The sequence below is a fragment of the Dermacentor andersoni genome, chromosome 1 (genome assembly GCF_023375885.2).
Source record: "Dermacentor andersoni chromosome 1, qqDerAnde1_hic_scaffold, whole genome shotgun sequence".
In the NCBI taxonomy this organism is placed as follows: Eukaryota; Metazoa; Arthropoda; class Arachnida; order Ixodida; family Ixodidae; genus Dermacentor; species Dermacentor andersoni.
In genome coordinates, this window is record NC_092814.1 from 400,707,460 (window position 1) to 400,716,581 (window position 9,122).

Consider the following 9,122-nt stretch of genomic DNA (forward strand, 5'->3'; position numbering starts at 1 on the left):
GCTTACCGGCGAAACGTCATAGGCCCTAAGCAACGGCAGTTAGAGACGCTAGTTTTAACATATTTGTGTCCTGTGCTATGCGTTCGCATGCTAAACTACACTTGCAGCCTCCAGCGAGCTAATAAACTTTCTTCTCTATTTTCTCAATTTCGCGAAGATTTCAGATTTCTATATTTTTATTGCAATAGCAATTATATGGACACTCCAGGCCGATTTCTGTCGTCGCCGTCACTCTGATTTTTCGTATACTGTCCAAGGGCGATAACATCGTCGCCCTTGCGCCGTATATGCTCGGAAAGCATGCGAGGGTGACCTGGCGATGGCGGCTCGTGCACGCGACGGAGGAAAGCGGGGAGGAAGCGAGCCGTCTTCTGTCGCGCGCAAGGCACCTGGGCGAAATGAGCAAGAGGGCGTTCTACTCAGGCGGCTCCTGAGAATGCCGTGGCCGCGCGGGCGCTATCTATCAAGCGATCTGCAATGAGTACAGAGCCCAGGTGGACCGATGACTCTTAGCTTCGTGTGCACTGTGTTATCGCCGCTTAGTTCGCGTCGAAGCGAGAGGCAGCACAAAGGTCAATTCACTCGCTGCTGCAGCCTCGCGTCCTCACTCCAAATATTTGACAGCGAGTTTCCGGGGTAAACGAGTGAGATGTGTTCATGATTGCTTGTGCGCGCTCGACACCACGCTTATTACTTTGGTTAGTAAAGTTTACAAGTCTATACCGTCGATAAAACTACTACCCTCACTTCGTATAGATATCTACTAATTTCCAATAGCAATCTATGCTTCGCCTTTCAGGCGAAACTCAGCTTCATCATCAGCATGTTTTATGTCCACTGCCGGACGAAGGCCTATCCCTGCGATCTCCAATTACCCCTGTCCTGCGCCAACCGATTCCAACTAGCAGCCGTGAATTTCGTAATTTCATCGCTCCACCTAGTCTTTTGTCGTCCTCGACTGCGTTTTCCTTTTCTTGGTACCCATTCTGTAACCTTAGTGGTCCAAAGGTTATCTAACTGGCGCATTACATGACCTGCCCAGCTCCATTTTTTCCTCTTGATATCAATTAGGATATCGCTTCTGCCCCTTTGCTCTGTGATCCAAACCGCTTTCTCTTTCTGTCTCTTAACGTTATGTCTAGCATTCTAGTCTAGTTAAGGACCGCTCTTTGCGCGGTCCTTAACTTCCTCTCGAGCTTCTTTATCAGTCTCCAACTTTCTGCCCCATATGTCAGCACTGGTAAAATGCACTGATTGTACACCTTCCTTTTCAATGATAATGGTAAGCTTTCAGTCAGCAGTTCTCAATGTCTGCCGTATGCGATCCAACCCATTTTTATTCTTCTCTGAATTTCCTTCTCATAATTAAGGTTCCCTGTGAATAATTGACCTAGGTAAACGTACTCCTTCACATACTCTAGAGGCCGACTGGCGATCCTGAACTCTTGTTCCTTTGCCCGGCTATTTATCATTATATTTGTCTTTTGCACAATAATCCTCAACCCCACTCTTACACTCTCTCTGTTAAGCTCCTCACTTATTTGTTGCAACTCGTCTGTACTGTTGCTGAATAGAACAATGTCATCGGCAAACCGAAGGTTGCTGAGATGTTCGCCGTCGATCTTTACTCCTAAGCCTTCCCAGTTTAATAGCTTGAATACTTCTTCTAAGCACGCAGTGTTAAGAATGGCAGTACGGGGTGGCAACGTGCCAGCTTTCAGCCCGCTGCACGTGTTCCAAGCCCACCAGTCGGGGCGCCTTCCGAGAACTGCGGACGGCCGGCAGCCACGTGGCGCGCGATCAACTCCGGAAATTGGTACTTGGCCGAGCCACCCGGGACAAAGCAGTTCTACGAAGCCCTCTGACGTCGGCACTGAAAGCTGGGCGGTACCGAGAACTGCGGATGACCGGCAGCCACGTGGTGCGCGGTCAGCTCAGGAATGTGGTACTTGGCCGCACCACCCGAGACGGAGCACAGTTCTACGAAGCCCTCGGTCGTCGACTCCGGAGCCTTTGTGTGTATGGGTTCGCACCTGTGTGTTTGCGTGTGTTTGGGCGTAAACGATAGTGCGGAGCGGCGGCAAGTTTGCAATGCTTGGACGAACCTTCCCGACCATTCCTGCTCCGTCCCCGCCGAACGATGACGTCGAACTATGACGTCAAGCGGTGAGCTTATAAGCAGCGTTTGCCGGCTGCTAGGGAGTGCTCGTGTCGTGATCGTTGTCGGGAGCTGAGTGCTCTGTCATACTAGAAATGTACTAGTGAGCTGTGTGCTCGTAAACTGTTTGCTGTATGTTAGTTTTGCGGGCTCCATATGGGAGTCGCGCTAGTCTGCCAATGTATCCTGCTTAAACTGTTAATATGTAAATAAATCCTGTTCACCGAGTTCCTGTCTACGACCTTCATCTCCTTCAAATGGTGGCAGCGGCGAGATAGTCGGACGACTCCTACATCTGGTCGACAGCGGTAGGATCGTCCGACGAATCTAATAGCAGTGAATAGCATTGGAGAGATTGTGTCTCACTGTCTGACCCCTTTCTTTATAGGTATCTTCCTGCTTTTCTTGTGTAGAATTAAGGTAGCTGTAGAACCTCTGTAGATGTTTTCCAAGGTATTTACGCAAGCGTTCTGTACTCCTTGATTACGTAATACCGCTACGACTGCAGGCATCTCTAGTGAGTCAAATGCCTTTTCTTAATATATGAAATCCACATAGAGATGTTTATTGTACTATGCCACTTTCTCGATAAACTGATTGATGACATGGATGTGATACATTGTAGACTATTCCTTCGTGAAGCCAGCCTGTTCCCTTGACTGACTAAAGTCCAGTGTTGCGCTTATTCTATTGGAGATTATTTTAGTAAATATTTTATATAATACTGGGAGTAGTCTAACGGGCCTATAATTTTTGAATTCTTTAACGTCTCCCTTTTTGTGAATTAGTATAATGTTTGCATTCTTCCAGTTTTCTGGGACCCGTGCAGTCGAGAGACACTTCGTATAAAGAGCCGCCAGTTTTTCAAGCATTATGCCTCCTCCATCTTTGATTAAATCGACTGTTATTCCATCTTCTCCTGCCGCTCTTCCTCGTTGCATCTCTTGCAAAGGCCCTTCTGACCTCATCGCTAGTTATAGGAGGAGTTCCTCTATCTTGTTCATTACTGTTTGTAATGGAGGTATCATGACTCATCTGGGTACTGTACAGATCAGTATAGAATTCTTCCGCTTCTTTTACTATGTCTTCGAGATTGCTAACGACATTACCCTGCTTATATTTCATTGCATACACCTTGGTTTATCCTATGCCAAGTTTCTTTCTCACCGATTTCAGGCTACGTCCATTTTTACGGCTTCTTCTGTCTTTCTCACGTTCTAGTTTCGAATATCCCTTATTTTCGCCTTGTTGATCAGTTTTGACATTTCCGCTAATTCTATCCTCTCTCTTGAGATGGACACTTTGATTTTTTGTCGTTTCTTAATCTTAATCTTAAACGAAACTTAAATCATAAACGAAACTGCGACTTCTTTATTATCAGAGGATGCGGGATATGGAGCTGTGAGTGGGTCCAAATGCAGGAATCCGGCAATCGTAAATGTCACAACTCTTAAGCGCGACGTATATGTTATTCCGAAGACAGCAACAGGCAGTTTTCATCGTGGCCACGTGCGGCCGTGCGTCTTGTACTAATTGCACCTGCACTGGCCAAGGGCGTAGTCAGGGGGGAGGGGAGGCCTATGGGGCTTCAGTCCCTCCCCCCTCTAAAATCTTTCCGTGCTGTCATTCACCGCCGACCAAAACAACCCCCGGCGCCGGCAATCATGATGGATTTTGTCTAGAATGTCCTTTTCACGCTCGTAAAGACACTTCGGCGCGAGCATTGCCAAATCGGGCTGCATTTTGCGGCAACGCCCATGCACCGGGAGCAACGTAATGCACGGAGCCCCATCCCAGCAAAATTTCAGGGGCGTTTTGATGGCGAGTGGGCTCGTCACGGCACCTCGCGGAGGCCCCGAAATCTGCGGACCGCATTAATTTCAATTCCGAATCTTTATGGGTATAAGGTTCTCATAAACTTTTGATATGGAGGTGGATGGACATTTACAAAGTCATGCTTTATTTAGATTTTAAATTCTGCAATATTGGGGGTTTAATGTTATAAACATTTGACTCCAAAAGTGGATTGAATTTTTAAAATTGTGCATTGGACCATACAATTAGACAAACTATACCAACACACTATCAGACAAGTTGACAAAGCACGCAGTGAGGTCCGATGAGACGAGGCGCTGTGGTGGATCATTTGTGCCGTAACGTTACATAAGAAAATACCAACATTTTTTCTCACCTACGCCAAAGCATCCATGTGAAGACACTAAAGCCAGCCAAGGTAACTACGTTCTTATTTATTTTTCCTGCTTTTACTTTTATTCGCGCGGACAAGTTGAGCCTCTTCAATTTTTTCTGTTCTCGTTACCCTACCCACGCGCTGACAGAGCCAGCTAAAGCGCATGCGCTTTTCTCGTGTTGCCCCGACGACCGTGCGGAGCACTTCCATGCGCATTCGTTTTTCTCTGGCCAAGTGGATTTTCACCTGGTAGTTTTCGACGCTTTCTGCCTAGCAGACGAGAAAAAGAAACAATGGTCGCTCACCGCGATCACTGCGGGGACTCGTCGGCATGCAACACGTTCGCTTGAGCGCAACCACTCCATAAAATTTTGTCGCGCCGGTGTAGGATACCGAGCAGTATGGTTCTCTGTGAACCAAGCGTCTCACGTTTTCTTCGATATTCCTTCGGTAGCCACATTAGATGCCCAAAGTAGGCATTCGATTGTGGCCAACATGCTTGCCTTGGCGCGTTTTATTTCCGTGCCACCGCCCCCACAAAACAAAACAAAAATTTTTCGGTGCTGCAAATTGTCGCGTGGTGAAAGTTCGATTTTCTTACTTCTACTTCTGCGGAAAGTAATGGGCCACGGGACGCTTGAGTTGCCGGATACTCTTATTATATTATTGCGGTAGCAATTATCTGGACGCTCCAGGCGCATTCCTGCCATGGCCGTCGCCCTCATGTTCCGTAGAAAGTCCAAGGGCGATAACATCGTGCCCGCGCGCCGCAGGCTGTATGAGCGAGTGAACGCTAGGGGAGGGGCGGTGGCATGGGTGAGCCGACGATGGTGGCTCAGTTTTGTGCGCGCAAGAGAGAAAAGCGGGGAGGAAGGCGCGCCGTCTCCGGTCGCGCGCGATACATCAAGGGGAGTGGAGGGAGGGGGTGCTGCGATCTTTGTATCTCTGATTTCGGAACATGTTTACTTCCCTTGTTTGACGCATTATATACAGCGACTTTTTCTTCGATACGTAGAAAAATTGGAGACTTGTACGTACATTTAAATATCTTGTTGCGAGGTTTTCTGTATACGTGAAGTGAACTCTGTTTCCAGTGACATTCTTTTGCCCTTTATCAAGCTGTATCTTCACATTTGTATATTGCATTGTATCTTCTAATTTCCAATGTACGAGGACTAAAGCCCCTTAAACTTCGTAAAGTACTGCCACGCTTTGAAGAATGCTGCCTCCTCCTCACGCGCTATGGTCGAGGCCGACGCCGCGTCGCTATTGGCCTAATAGCATCACGTGGGCCCTCGGGCCGTGCATCAGCGCCATTTTTACTCGAGAAGCGTCTACGGAGTGGCGAGGAGCGCATGTTCGCGCCGTTGCTACGCTCGAGCAGTGTAGGCGGCGCCATGGTCGAGGAGGAAGCGTGAAAGAGAGGAGAAACGAGGTGGAGTGAAGGCGGAGGAGGAGAGTGTCACTACTTTACGAAGTTTAAGGGGCTTTAACGACGACGATTGAAGTGAAAATGAGCTAAACCACCCCACGCAGGAAGAGTTCGGTTCTTTATGTGCGAGGCATGCGAGCTGTAGCGCAGGGGCATCTCTCATTTACAAAAGTGACACGCAGGTGCGAGGATAAAGGTTTTTAATGGTTTCACTCACCGGGTTCAACATGGTTGCGTGACATAATGGACACTCCAAAAGTTGAACACCATGGAGTCGTGAGGCTTTTGACAACTGAAGTTGTTTCCCAAAAAGAAATCAGCCGCTGTATGGCTACCGTGTACGTGGAACATTACATTTCATTGGCCACTGTGAAGGGCTGAAAGGCCACTGTGAAGCGAACGGTTCAAAGAAGGACCTGAAAGTTGCAAAGGCGATCGAAGAGTGGGCCAAAGCCACCGTCCAATCGCCCCTAACACAGTTACCAAGGTTGTTGCTCTGATTAGACAATAACGGAGGATAAGCATCGATGAACTTGCAGAGTGTGGGAACATCAGTCATGGTTCGGTTCACACCATAATTCAATACCATCTCGGTTATCGGCTCTTTTGCGCGCAATAGATGCCCAGCATTTTGAACCACCGCCAGAAGACGGAGAAGTTCGACGTTGCTTCGACTCATCTGATCCGGGGTCAGAATGAGGGTGACGACTTCTTTTCTGCAATTGTGACCGGGAACGAATCATGGCGCCACTATTACGAGCCTGAAACACGACGGCAAAGCATACAGTGGAAACATTCCCATTCACCGCCCCCAAAGAAAGGAAAGGCCATCATTTCCGCCGGAAAGGTGTTGTTGATTTTTTTTTCTTTTTTTGATCGTCAGGGGCCATTACTGCTCAAATTTGCTGAATCTGGAGAGACTATCATTCGTTTCCAATATTTTGAAACGCCGGATCGGCTGAGTGTCGCAACCAAGAACAAACGACGTGGAAAATTCAGGAATGGGGTCATCTTCCTCGGCGACAATGCCCGTCCTCACGCCGTTGACGTGGTTAACATAAACTGGCAAAGTTCAAGAGCAACATCCGCCATGTAGCGCAGACCTGTCACCTTGGGACTTCCACATTTTGGGGCATTTGAAAAAAACACCTCAAGGGAACCAGATTCGTGTCGGACGATGACGTGAAAAAGTCAGTTACAGAATTTCTGAAGCAGCAACCTACGGAGTTTTATGACACGGGAATCACGCGACTGCGACTCGTTAGTCAGTGGGACAAATGTGTAAATTCTCATGGAGACTACCTTTTAATATAGTACTGGCCGTTTGTCATATATGCGCATTGGCCCACTTTCATTTGACTCACCCTCGTATATTTTGCAGAACTCCTGCTCTTTATATGTGCTCTCTGTTGCGACTACAATTCCGGTGCAATCACTCAAAATACACGACCGGTGATAGCTACTCCTGCGCAATACATTGGAACAAAGGACAGCGTCATTGAGATTATTCCCTGGGCATGTCATATGTACAAAAATGTAAACAAAGTTCTTGAAGGACAAAGTTTCATTAGAATATTTGTCCTCAACTTCTTCATTTCGTAGCCTTTACATTTTTTATATCAGCGGCATGCACGGCTTTGCTCGTTTCAAATTGATATAGTTCTAAAGTTCATGTGATATTATATTTACTTATTAAATAGACAAAACATATGGAAGCATTGATATCAGTTATTTCGCGCACAATTTTTCAGACATACGAGTACATTCTTTTTTAAAAAATACATATTTTGCTTGTCTTGACAATATACAGCGTTCAAGAATTCGTTTGCAGCATCTTTGGCAATGGCAATGCAGTTATTATTCACGTATTTAATCCTACGGCAATTTTTATAAGGAGGAGGCCGACCTGCAACGTCAGCGCCCTCAAACGAAATTTCTGGCTACGCCACTAGCACTGGCCAAGCAGTACTATTCAACTATGGCCTCGTAGCTGCACAGTTTTGCATCAGTTTTTGACATACTACTTTTCCGTACTCACTGATAGGGCACGCGATGATACAGTGTGGCGCTCTAACAACATGGTTCGTTTTCCACGCGGCTGCTTGGCTGTTTGGACAAGTTGGTATTGCCATAACGCTGCGTCCACATCACTGCAACTCAGTATAAGCGAACATAAATGAGAAAAGATGTAAGAACAAAGAGAAGGCAGGAGGGCGTACTAAACTTGCAACTCTTTTATTACGTGACAGCTGTGAACAGCTTTTATACTCTGAATAGCGCGCGCGTGCCCATGCACACATATACGCGGGCGTACGTGAAACACACAAAGCATTTTAGGCACACAACTTCGGGGACTTTAGAACGTTAATTCAAAAAAAAAAAAAGGTGAGGTAACTGTTCAGGATGGCTTTTACTGGCATTTCTTGTGTGCGGTAACGACGAAATTTTCTGCCCAGAAAAGACGGCCCTGTAGTCGAAAGCCCCACAATCATTTAAAACGCGCAGCTCTAAAGTGACCTGCTCGTTTACACGTGTTCCTCTCGGTTGAGTGCAGTCGCCTATTTTACGAGCCACATCCACGGCATGAGCCAATTGTCGGCGTTAACACGAGACTATTACAAAGCGTCAATCGCTATTAGACAACATTCATTCTTAGCGCGTGGAATCTGTTGTTATGCCTGACCGCGTGCACTCCCCACAAACGTGCCTACCATTTAAAACGTGCACTTATGCTGGCCCTTTCAAGCACAAGAAAATTGTCCCCGGTCTTCTTGAAAAGGCCCTTTCTGCGTGGGGCAGTAATTGCGCACCTGTTTCATGGCAGCCATTCTGCCGGCAATTACTTAAACCTAGAAATATATTATCGACTAGTTACTAAGCGTCTACAAATCACGGTAGTTTTTGTTATGGCTACTGAAACGCTTCGACCCAGCCCTGTTTGCGGAAATTGCGCTCGTCTTCTTTACGGGCAACTTCTGCAACCGACAGCAGCCACCATTTACTGCGCTCTGAATTTGTTGCTGCTATAATCGAGGAGTTGGCAACCATTCACCGAAAAATTGCGTTTGCGAATGCATTAGAGCACCGCTCGAACAGGTTTTCCCTTGTGGCATTAAAAGCTCTCGAGCAACTAATATACTGGTGTTTCGCTCGTTCCTTCTCAAATTGTGATTTATTTAAACCTCGTGCGCTCTTCAAGAGGCGAATGCGAATAGAACAGGTTCCTAATATCCCAGACGCCACTTCGTAAGACATCTGGTATTGCCCACACTTACGCAATACACTGTAACGAAAGCGTACCAGGGAGCGGATACCTTTTCTCGAAACTCATTACCGGCTTT

General features: G+C 47.0%; 1 protein-coding gene across 5 annotated transcripts in view; it reads right to left on the reverse strand.

Annotated features, from left to right (window-relative positions):
• The window catches only part of LOC129381795 (uncharacterized), a 162,613-nt gene extending 154,273 nt beyond the window's left edge, over positions 1-8,340 (reverse strand). For all 5 annotated transcript variants that reach the window (XR_008609926.2, XR_008609928.2, XR_008609927.2 and 2 more), the window contains exon 1: positions 7,820-8,340. The gene's annotated coding sequence lies outside the window, so the exon portion shown is untranslated. The remainder of the gene's footprint in view (positions 1-7,819) is intronic.
• Positions 8,341-9,122: the final 782 nt, after the last annotated feature.